This window comes from Callospermophilus lateralis, chromosome 2 (assembly GCF_048772815.1).
Source record: "Callospermophilus lateralis isolate mCalLat2 chromosome 2, mCalLat2.hap1, whole genome shotgun sequence".
Lineage (NCBI taxonomy): Eukaryota > Metazoa > Chordata > Mammalia > Rodentia > Sciuridae > Callospermophilus > Callospermophilus lateralis.
The window spans coordinates 194,832,131-194,845,290 of NC_135306.1; the positions used below are offsets into that span (position 1 = coordinate 194,832,131).

Below are 13,160 nucleotides of genomic sequence, written 5' to 3' on the forward strand. Positions count from 1 at the left end.
TATTTTTATTAGTTGTTGAAAACATTACTAAGTTCTTGACATATCATATTTCATACATTTGATTCAAGCGGATTATGAACTCCCATTTTTACCCTATATACATAATGCAGATTCACATCGGTTACACATTCACTTTTTTACCTACTGCCATACTAGTGTATGTTAAAAGAAAAAAAAAACAAGAGAGAGAAATGAATTATAGTAGATGGGTAGGGAGAGAAGACAGGAAGGGAGGGGGGAGGAGGGATAGTAGAGGTTAGGAAAGGCAGCAGAATACACATGACTGTATTTAGAACCTCAGCGTTTTTATCTGTTATAGAAATAAACAAGACAACACAAAAGGGAAATAGTCAGTTTATTCACTTTGCCAACATGAAATGCTTAGCCATGATCACTCCACACTGATGGCCTGGGTTGGGGGTTTTGTGCATGCTGTAGTTCAACTTCTCTTTGTTTACAACCTTCCCTTTTGTGGCCCCAATGTCATTGACCACTTCATCTGTGACATGTACCCCTTACTAAAACTTGCCTGCACTGACACCTATGCTATTGGCCTTACGGTGGTTGCCAACGATGGGGCAATCTGTGTGGTCATCTTTGTTCTCTTGCTTATTTCCTATGGGGTCATCCTGCATTCCTTGAAGAATCTTAGTCAGGAGGGGAGACGCAAAGCCTTGTCCACCTGTGGCTCACACATCACTGTGGTGATCCTCTTCTTTGTTCCTTGCATTTTTATGTATGTGAGACCTCCTTCTACCTTACCCATCGATAAATCCTTGACTGTGTTTTACACTGTTATCACCCCTATGCTGAACCCCTTAATCTACACCCTAAGAAATGCAGAGATGAAAAATGCCATGAAGAAACTCTGGACTCGAAAACGAACGTGAGGTGGCAGAGAAACATAGCACCTGTTTTCAACAAAGAGCACCTGTTTTCAACAAAGAGCTGCTTCTTTCGGGAAAGTCACGTATCATTCTTTCATTGTAGTAAGATTTCTTTCAGGTGTAGTAATTGTGCATGATGACAAGCTTTCGGTATGTGAATTTTCCAATGATCCACATATATTTTTAAGATTGTCAGGATTGTTTTGGAAAACACATGTTTGTTTTTTGGATATAAAATGGTTCTCTTGAGACTATAGATTTATATGCCATAATTGATATTGTAATTTTATTTTACTTAATGGAAGATGTTCTCAATTATTTTTTTAATAAAATCAATCTTTTTTTCAGAATTAATAGTGCTTATCAAAAATTTGAAAGAATAAAATAAGAAATAATATGTAAATATTTTATAAATACTTGGTCTATTCCTTTCCTAACTAATGCACACAACATTAATAAATCATTTTAATGTCGAGGTACATACTTTATTTTTGTAAGAGATTTCAAATAAAACCTTTTGTTCATATTGCTTAGCATATTGGGGTTGAAAAGGCATAATACTTCAGTTTTAATATTCATCATAAGAAGTTAAGAATATAAAATAATATGAATGAACAAATGTAGAAAAACAACTAAATTGTACTTATTTTCCCAGTTGGAAAATCACATGAATACCTCAGGTGGAGTAGTTGTGCTTGATGTCATGTTCTCATAAGGATAAAAATACTCCATTATTCTTCCCATACAGTTTGGAATATCTGGTGAGGCCTCTGCTATTTTTTGACATGCCCATCTCTTTGTTATAGGTTTGTGGCCTTCAAAAAGGGACCAGGCTCTGTCTTTCTTATGCAAATTTATCAGAATCCTGGAGGTACAAGCATATAATGCAGAGATTGACACTAGATATTTTGGAAGATACTGGCAAGAAAGATGCTGGCAATAAAAATTAATTTTCATTCTAACCCCTGTATTTTAACTTTTTCAAATTATACAATTTTATGACTTATCATAAAATTTTAGTTCTACATATTTATAGAAAATATGTGGTAATTTTATACATGCATACAATGTGTAATATTATGTCAGGGTAATTAGCATATTTATTTTCTTAAACTTGAAAAAATGTTTGATTAACACCAAGAATTGTATATATTTATTGGGTACAGTATGATTTTACGCAGTATATAATAAGGTACTTAATGTTTCTATCTCCTTGTCATTAGTTTGTGTTTTTAGATTTCAACCTTCTTTATTAATAGAATACAGATTATTAGGTAATAAAGAGTTTGACATTGTTTCATTTGATAAAAATCTCATTTATACAATCTTTGGTAATATGGTAAAATCTTTTGGTAATATGGTAAAAAAGGTTGTCAAAGAAACTCATTTTCCTGTTTCCCCTGTTTATTCACATTCATAAGTGACAGAGACCTTGGAGAAATGAATGTTCTTACTGGTAAATCACACTATATGAATAATTTGTAATATCATTTTGTCCACATTATTATTGCATGGAGACTTATTATATCATTTCAAATTCTTTCCAAAAATATACTATTCCCCAAATAACATTCAATCATATCAGAGTTTATACAATCCATTCCTCCATATTTGGATATGCAACTAATTTCCAAATTTTATTGAGTTATAATGAGTGATGAGATAAATCTAATTATATTTTTATGTTCATTGATGAATTTTGATAAATTCTTTCTTTACTAAATATGCATATATATACTCTTCTTTGACATGTGCAATATATATTTACCTTATTATGTTATCATTGAGTTTTTTATATACATATGTTTTATCTTAATATCTGTTAATTTTTCAATGCTAACTATCAATGTACATAAGAAATCTCCATTTCCTGCCAGTAACATTACAAATTTTGACATCTAATTTTTAAATAACTTTTCAGAAAATTTTCTGTTCCAACCTATCAGTGATTTATTTTGTTCTAAGGATATATGTATGCTTATTTCCTTCAAGTAGGTAAATAATCTGCCAATGCAATTTATTCATTGTTAATTTATCTGTTAATAAAATAAAATTTCTTTTGATTTCTCAAAATTTTACATTTAGAATGTTTAAACTTGAACTATTCCTTTATTATTTTCTAAAAAAATCACCTTTCTATAACTAAGACACTATTTCAATGGTCAAGGATTTTTCATATTTATTTCTACATGTTAGGGATAGTTTCTACCAATTACTCACCCTTTTCAAAAATTTCTTGCAATTCATAAGCACTTAGTCTTCCTGACAAAACTCAAGATTATTTTGTAAAATTTAAAAACTTAGAATAAAATTAAATATAGAACTACAGGATATTCCACATTAATTTTGAAGAATATAGTATATAATAATGTCTACTTTTCTCATGCAGAATATTATACTATTATTAAGACTTGACTGATAAATCTCAACTGAGTTTTTAATCATCATTATAGATTCTACTTATTTGCCTTTTTTCTCATTTAAAAGGACATTTTATTTATGTTTGATTTCCATTATTAATGAAGTGATAAGAAAGGACTCAGTAAATTTTATTGCCAGTAATTGCAGTATAATGCCACAGGCCTCGATCTGTATATAGACATACAAGTCTGGCCACATGGCAGCCTGTATCTAATTACATGCTTGGGCCTGCATTTAACATTAATCTGTATGGGCACATACAGGCTTGTATCCAATAATACCTTTGACTATATCCATCTGAATACAAGCACCTTTGCATGAATGCACACAGATCTATATTTGATAATACATACATCAGTATATAATATTTGTTACAGTATATCACAATTGAGATTCCACTTTTAAACATTTAATATTAGGGTCTGTAAACAAGTCAAGGTGGCGCCTGGTATTTTGCCAGAGGGAGTGGTTTGTGAAGTAATGCCAGTGAGCCGTTAAGTGTGGAGATTCCTTATTGGTTGACTGCTGTATCTAGTTTATGTTAATTAAGATAAGCTGTGTGGAATGTATATATACCCCTCCTGTCCTACAATAAAGGGCTCCTACTCCTGCTGTATCAATCTACACAAGTTCCTTGTCACCCCCCAGTTATTTTCCTGCAGCTGGACTGCAGCAAACATTATTTCATATAAGGCAAGGTTCCAGTCTTTTGTTACTTAAAATAATTACTATTTTATTTTATTTCAAAATTTGGTGGGCTTGGAATTCAGGAATTGGTGGAGTTAATTAGGCATTTCTTCTGCTTCATGTGGTATGGACTGAAAATATTCTATATCAGTGAGCTGGTAAGTGGGCAAATCTCAAGATTTAACTTAAAATAAGTTAAAAAGATCAAATTTATACAGAAAGAAAACAAAATAGTAGAAATCAGGGTACTAGGGTAAGTGTTATGAAGGAGGAAATCAGGAAACATGTATCCAAGGATGCAAAGTACCAAATATGAACAGGTCAAAGATATAATGCAAAGCCCCTGGATTATAGTTAATTATAGTGTATTGTGTTCAGAATTTTTGATAAATTAGTAGACTATAGTTGTTCTGGTAATACCATGTTGTTGTATCTTCAATATATATAATAAAATTTATTTTAAAAATTATTCTATGTACTTTGGGGGAATCTACAATTTCCACTTTAATACAAACAGGTCTTTCATAATAGAATAATAGAATTTCAGAATACAAATAATACAAATAGAATACAGATAGAATACAATAGAATACAAATAGAATAATAGAATTTCAGAATACAAACAGGTCTTTCATAATAGAATTCTGTCATTTGATTTCTTAATCAACTATTCATGACAGGCTTGATTGCTTTAGCAAATGGTCTAGTCCAGATAAGAATGAGCCAGGCCTTCCCTTGCTCTGGGTGATGTTCTTGGGTGAGATAACTCCGTCTGTGCCATGAATAAGATTCCCAAACTTGACACTGGGCCATTGATGCACAGCCCCTGGAAGTATCAGAGAATCAGGACTCAAGATTGTCTAGACACTACTGGAAAACATTTATATGTATATATGCATTTTAAAAAGCTGCAGCTGCCATATAAGATAGTGATTTTTCTCCTAGACCTGACAAGATAAGTTGAAAACCTTCTGGAAAGGATCCACCGTTCTAAACACTACTAAAAACATTCATGATTCATGGAGGAGACCAAAATAGCAACATTAACAGGAATTTGAAAGTTGATTCCAACCCTCATGGATGACTTTGAGGGTTATAGACTTCATTAAATGAAGTAACTGCAAATGTGTTGGAAGTAGTAAGAGAACTAGATTCAGGAGTGAAGTCTGAAGAAGTGAATGGCTTGCTGTAAACTCATGATAAAACTTCACAGATGAAACATTGCCTCTTGTGGATAAGAGAAAAACAAAGTGATTTCTTAAGATGGAATATATTTCTGAAGAATATGTTTGGAATATTGCTGAAATGACAAAAAAGTGGTTTAGGATATTATATACATTACAGGGTTAAAAGTTATTATTGTTAATATTGAAAGAAGTTCAACTATGAGTAGAAAGCTAACAACCATCAATGCATACTATGGCGATTTCACGAAAGGAAGAGTTATTCAGTATAATCTCCCGGAGGTATGCCTGCATATGGGGTTGTACTGCCCTGCTCACCATTTACAAAAAAAAAAAAAAAAGGTTTAGGATTTATTTCTCCAGTTAAGACTGCTGTTAGGAACCTTCGGATGTTATCCTCTTTAAGGTGTGCACAAGATGCATAAACCCAGTTTGCTAGATACCCGTGCCCTATTACCTCTACTTCAATAATTAGGCTCCAGTGTCACTAGACTGCAACTAGGAAATGTGGTGCTGTTCTAAAAGGAAGAAGATTGTTCAATTGCAATCGCAGAAACTAGATAATGTATTTGGGTAGGAATTAGAATAATGTGTATGGAAATAAATGTTGTATATATTGGAATGAAGAAGGGCAAAGTATCAGGCTGCATGGGGGCATGTTTGTAAGTGTGGGGATATTGTCTCACAAGGATACATGGTGCCCCAGGTGTGCATGAGGACTCAGATGTAATGAGCAGTCCTCTAATGTCCTCATGACTCAGCCTTTAGTAGGCCATTCCAAAGTTTAATTGTCAATTACTTAGAACTGAAAGGAAATGTTTTTACACTAGTGAATTCTATGCCCATGGGTAATTTGCTTTACTTTATTTACCAGAGTAAATGTTCTGTAGTTAAGAATGAGTTGACTTGAAATGACAAGGATTTTGAAAAAAATTTTTTTGTGCATTTAAAAAGAATGTGGAGGGCTGGGGATGTGGCTCAAGCGGTAGCGCGCTCACCTGGCATGCGTGCGGCCCAGGTTCGATCCTCAGCACCACATACAAATAAAGATGTTGTGTCCACCGATAACTAAACAATAAATATTAAAATTCTCTTTCTCTCTCTCTCCCTTTCTCACTCTCTCTTTAAAAAAAAAAAAAAAAAGAATGTGGAACTTTCAGTTATTGTGTGCACTGTTCTCTTATCTCATCAGATCAGTTATGTTAATGATGTTTAAAGTTAAAGCATCTTTAAGAACATACATATATATATATATATATTTATATATATACATAATACATACATATATTCTTTAATACATACATATATTCTTGCATTTATAAGTTGTGCTTAAATTTTGTATTATTGCTGATTTGTCTATTTTTCCTTTTAATTCAATCAATTAAAAAATATCTTAAGAAGCTCTTTTTGGGTGTATACTGACGTTCACAATTGCTATATGATCCTGATACTGACCTTTTGCCATTACAAAAAAAAATGTTTTTTAAATGTTTCTCACCTTGATCTCTAGTTTTTGTCTGATATTTGCACAGAAACAATGTTCTTTTGGTCAGAATGTGTGTAGCTTATTGCGCTATTTTCCCTTATCTTTTTATTTTGTTATTTAAAATGTTTTCCTCTTAAGGCTCTTCCCATTAAATTCTGTTTTATAGGCAGGGGATATTTGCTTATTCATTTTTTAAGCAAATTTGGTCATGTATTTTGATATAAATCCATTCATATTCTTATTTACTTTGCATTTATTGATGTCACATCTGGTTAACATTCATTTGGATTTATTCCCCTTATTACCTTTTCAGTAATATCAACTTTTATTCTTTTTTAGTGTTGGGTGCAGAACAAGGGCTTTGCACATGCTGAACTTGTGCTCCACCACTGAGCTTCACCCCCAGCCCTCCATTCTTTCCTGCATTTCCTTTTTTCTTTTTTTCCAGTTTAGAACTTTCTTCTTCTTCCTGAAGATTGTTCCACAGATCTCTCTCTATAGCATAGTTGGTTGTTGGTAAAAATCTCTTGTGTTATCATTCAATCAGGAAAGTCTCTGTATTTTTGCAATCATTTCTTTGAGTTTTTTTAATCAATATTTATTGCTATGTTGAGATTCATTTTCATTTAGCATGGTGAAGATGCCATTTCTTTTATCTTCTGGTTTTTAGTACTTCTTTTAAGAAATTACCAGTCTTATTCTCCAGAAAACTAGAAAAACAGTCCTAAAATTTATTGGGAAGAATAAAAGATTCACTAGAGGTCAATCAATGCTAAGCCAAAAAAGCAACTCTGGAGGCATCACAATGCCTGACTTTGAATTATAGTACAGAGCTGTAGTAATATAAAAGCTTGGTACTGGATAACAATAGACACATAGATCACTGGTACAGAATAGAAGGCACAAAGCAAACCCACACATCTACAGTCTTCTGATCCTTGACAAAGGTGCCTGAAACATGCATTGGAGAAAAAGCAGCCTTTAAAAAAAAAAGGGTGCCAGGACAACTGGTTATCCATCTGTAAAAGAATGAAACTAGAGCCTTATCTCTCACCCAGCACAAATGTCAATTTATGGATCAAAGACCTAGGAATTAGACAAAAAACTATGAAACTCCTGGAAGACAATGTGAGTCAAACTCCAGCTTTTAGGACACAGGCAACGACTTTTTAACAGAATCCCTAAAGCTCAGGAAATAATGCCAATCTGCACAGCAAAGGAAACAACTAGAAATGCAAAGAGAAAGCCTACAAAATGGGAGAAAATCTTTGCTAGTTATTCTCTGACAGGTGATTAGCATCTAGAATTCATAAAGAACACAAATTATTAACACTAAAAAGCCAAATAACCCAATCAACCCAATTATCAATTAGAGAAATGAAAATTAAAACTGTACTGATATTTCATGTCATACCAGTCAGAAAGGAATCCATCAAGAAAAGAAACAATAATAAATGCTGGAGAGGATGTGGAGAAAAACCAACATCTTGGCACTGGTGGTGGAATTGTAAATTAGCACAACCACTAGAGAAATAAGTGTTGCCATCATACTTCTGAAGTTTCTCAAAAAACTAGCTATGAAACCACCACATGATCCAGCTATACCACTTCTTTGTATTTATCCTAAAGAGTTGAAGTCATCTTACTATAGTGATACAAATATACTCATGTTTAAAGCAGCACAATTCACAATAACCAAACTGTGGAACCAGTGTAGTCCATCAATGGATGAATGAATAAAAATGTGGTATATATACACAATGGAGTTTTATTCAGTCATAAAGAAAAATGAAATTGTAGTATTTATTGATGAATGGACAGAATGAGAGAACATCAAGCTAAATAAAATAAGCCAGACTCTGAAAATTTCAGTCAATTGTCATATGTTTTCTCTCATATATGGGAGCTAGAGAGGAAAAAGAATAAGAAAATTTGGGGTGGAGCTTATGAAAATCAAAGGAGATCAGTAGAGGAAGGAATGTGAGAAAAGAAGAGGAATTACTGGAGAGTGATATTGGCCAAATCATATAACACTATTGTATGCCAGTAGGAATATGTAAAATCAAATCCTATCATTATGTACAAGTATAATATACCAGTAAAAAGTGTAGGTAGAAAAAAAATTCCAGTTTTATATTTATTTTCCTGAATACAATGAGTTCTTAGTAACTTCTGAGAGTTAGCCTCCTTATGTCAGAGAAAACATTTGGCATTGTTTTCTTGGGATTGGCTAACTTCACTTAGCATTATCTTCTCCAACGTCATGTATGATTTTATTCTCTTTTCTCGCTGAGTAAAATTCCAATGTGTATGTATGCCACTTTTTTTTTTTAATCCATTCATCCACTGAAGGGCATCTAGGTTGCTCCATAGTTTAGCTATTGTGAATTGTGCTGCTATAAACATTGATGTGGCTGTGTCCCTGTAGTATGCTATTTTTAAGTCTTTTGGGTATAGACAGAGAAGATGTATAGATGGTTCAAATGGTGGTTCCATTCCCAGTTTTGTACAGCAAAAATAAGTAAATAAATAAATACATAAAGTAAAAAATGAAAAATTAGTCTATAGACTGGGAGAAAATATTTGCAAGCTATTTTTATTAAGGCATCATTATTAAAAAGTATACAAGCAATTCACACATTCATTAGAAAAAAATAAAGGGAAATACCTAATTAAAAATGGGCAAAGGAGACTGGGGTTGTGACTCAATGGTAGAGTGCTTGACTATCACATGTGAGGCACTGGATTTGATTCTCAGCACCACAGATAAATAAATAAAATAAAGGTCCATTGACAACTTAAAAAAAAAAAGAACTTAAAAAAATGGGTAAAGGAACTAAATAGACATTTTCCCCAAGAAGATATATAAATGGCTAACAGGTGTATAAAAGAGGCCCAACATTATTAACTAATGCAAATTCAAATTAAAATTATAATAAAATATCACTTTATACCTGTTAAGATGACCATTATTAAAAAAAATAAGTATTGGCAAGATGATTGAGAAAAGGGAACTCATACAATATTAGCATAAATATAAGTTGGTAATGGAGATTCCTCAAAACATTCAAAATAGAGCTACTCTATAATCCAGAAAGCTTAGTTCTTAGTATATTTCTACAGGTTTTTAAAGCTGTATATCACAGACATCTGTATTCTCATTTTCATTATGTTATTTTCACATAGCCAAGATAGGGAAACAATCTAAATACCTTAAAGGACAAATGAATAAAGAAATAGTGATATACATATGGAATGTTGTTTTAGTAACCAAAAAAAGGCCTTCTGTGGTTGTATTATGATTACTTCATCTAATTATTCTTTTTGTAAAATTTGTTTTTTTAAATATATTTTCGTGAAATTGTTAACTTCCCATGAACTTAAAAATTCAATATCTTTTAATAGTTTGAGAAAAATTACAGGCCATATTTGCTCAAATATTTTGCCAACTCTTCCTATTTTCTTTCTCTTTCTGGAATTATAATTAAATTAAGTATATAAGTATATGTTACAGGGTTTTTTTTTTTTTTTGAGTGCTAGGGATCAAATCCATGGTTTTATGCATGATAGGTAAGCACCCTATCACTGAGCTATCTTCCCAGCATTTTTCTAAAAAATTCATATGCTTTTTTGTATTTAATTTATATTACTTCCTGAATCTATTTATTGTTTTTCTTTGGTATACATATTAAATCTTTCTTACAATTTGCCAATTCTTTATTCACCCTTGTCAAACCTGCTTTTAAATACAACCAAATCCTTAATTTCATTTGGTATATATTTTAGTGTTTATAAATCAATTTATTATCTGTAATTTACATATTTCTGTACACTGAGCCGATTTTAAAATGCTTATTTTTTATTATCTGAATAATTTCTGTTTTTATTGTTCTCATCAATTAGCCTTTGTCTTCTATTCTTTGTTATTACTTGAGTGCCATATTTTGTGTATAAAAAGTTGCAGAAAATTCAAGACTTTTAAATGTTGCTTTCTTCTTTCAGAGAGGATTTCCTGCGTTTCCAGCTGGTATTTAGGGTTGAAGAAGTAATAACCCCAAATAACCTTAATCCAATCAGGAGATGAGATAATGGAAATGTGTCTGAGTTCCTTTAAGGAACATTGTAGTGTTTACTGCCACCATTTCAGGGGTTAAAGCCCATGTGGTCTCATGAAAATCCTGGCCATGTACAAAGGACACTTCTCTGCTTTGTGTCAGACCATGATTTCATTTGTCTTCAGGTACATATTCTAAAGAAAGTTCCTCCCTGATTTTTAAGCTTTCATTTGTGACTTTAAAAATCATTCCATATCTTTGAGAAAAGAGACCCCAAATGCAGTTTAGCTCTCTGACTTTCCTTCTAAAATCTGGCCTGACAATTCTTCATTCCTTATTAGTTTTTAATGCTTTCAAGTACATGAATTTTACATTTTTTTCTAGCTTTTCTGATTTATCTTATTTGAAGATTTATTGCAGGACAGATGATTTTTTGCTTTAAAGATATATATATACATATATGTATGTATATTTTATGCATATATATATATATGTGTATATATATATTTAGATACAGTGTTCTAGGATTGGCAGTAGATGTGAATTAAGCAGAAATACTGTGTATTATGGCATTTGGAGGATGTATCTACAACTGCTGATATTTTCAATGTATTTTTCATACTGAAGCAAATACATTCTGATTATGGACTTTCATAGGCATTGTCTGATCTGCTAAATGCTTTTTACCTCATTCATTGAAGCAGAAAGCATTACTAGTTCTTTGAATTCAGCTGAAAGTTCTCTGTTTTGCAGTTATAATTTATGCCACAGTAACAGATATAATACAGTTTTTCAGAATTAAATTCATGTAAATTTTAGTACTTATTAATAATAGAGACACAATGCTTAGTATTCTTTATCTTAGAAGAAAAGCATACTACATTTGGAGTTGCTGAATTTAATCATTTGTAAGGTATGTTGAAAACTGCCAAATTTCGGTAGAGCTCATTACCTGATGATCTTTACCTGTTTCAGAATTATGTTTAAATAATACTGTACCTAAGGCATTTTGAAGCAAATGGTCCTATACATGCTACACATACAGTGGGATTTGCTTTGTGCAGGTGATGGAAAGCCAGGTTTAGGGAATAACAGTGGAAGCTAGTATGAGCATCCAGGTGAGGTCCGCTGCGCTGCCGCTTCTGCTTCGCAGAATCAGAGCTCCAGTGGAAATTCCCCACAGCACTTTGGTTGCTCCTTTGGGGTCTCCTGGGGCTCAGGGGCTCACCTCCAGCCTGAAGGCACTAGGGGTCGAAGACCAGAGTCCCGCCAGACAGGAAATGGCTGTGAGATTGTAGACAATCATTCTTTGCCTTTGGAGAGGGAAATACTTCAGCTCAGGGAATGAACTGGCAGAATACAACCGGGTGACCCGATGCTGCAGCATCTTATGTACAAAATAAAGTCTACTGGTCCCATCACGGTGGCCAAGTAGATAAAGGAGGTGTTGACCAACCTAGCCAAGGGACATTACGAACACCATGACTGCTAGGAGAAAAAGGAGATTTCATTACTTCACCTGAAAGAAGTCAGATCTTTGGGGAGCTAATAGGAATATGGTTCATTAGTGAATGAATAAATGCTGGAAAAAGTGCACCTTTCTAGCTGGTGGAACTGGGGTCCAAGTCGGGGGTCCCCTCACAGGAGATATTTTGAGGGTGTTCAATTTAGATCTGTGCTGAAAAACTGGGACATTTCAATACACTTGGTAGAGGTGAGCCAAAAATCAAGTGAGACTCATGCACTAACACTGACTAAAGAGAAGATCCCCTTAGAGTGAAATGCTGAATCCCTAGAACACATGACGGGTATTTCTAAGTCTGGGATTCCAATTTCCTGGTGCCAAGACCTACAGGATGTTCAAAAGGATACAGCTTTTCTTTGGCACATGAATTTTTTGATGTTCTTCCTGTCCATAAATTTCGAAAAACACACGAGGATGGAGAGAAGTATTCATTGATACTGATTCACAGGTTTCTGATAAATTGAATTTTGATTTGGCTCCTTGTACCACCCCTGCAGAAGCCTTCATGATGAAACAAGGGATCCTGTTGAAGTATGTCCTGATTCTGGGGTTATTATTCAGGAACTTTTTCAATACATTGCACTAACTGAGGTGCTATACCAACTGCTGATATTGGTCATGATGGAATAAAGACACACCTTCAGAGGATTTTGTGGACACAAGCTTCGTGATGTCTTAACTGTCCCTGGAACAGCAAACCTTCCAGCTGATGTGGATTTCCATTGTTTACGCAGAATGGCATAAGAAATAGTAGTGTCTTTGGGTTTGGGTCTAATAGAACAAGTAACATTTTTGAAAAATATGGGTATTGATGTGTGGTTGATGGTTCTTTTAGATAAATCAGAGGAACCATCAATGAGACAGCAATTACCTCAGGGAGGGAACTGGGGCTGTTTCCTCCTTAAACCTGATTAA

At 33.3% G+C, this 13,160-nt stretch overlaps 1 pseudogene; it reads left to right on the forward strand.

Annotated features, from left to right (window-relative positions):
* Positions 1-404: 404 nt before the first annotated feature.
* LOC143390429 (protein arginine methyltransferase NDUFAF7, mitochondrial-like) lies at positions 405-13,160 on the forward strand (annotated as a pseudogene).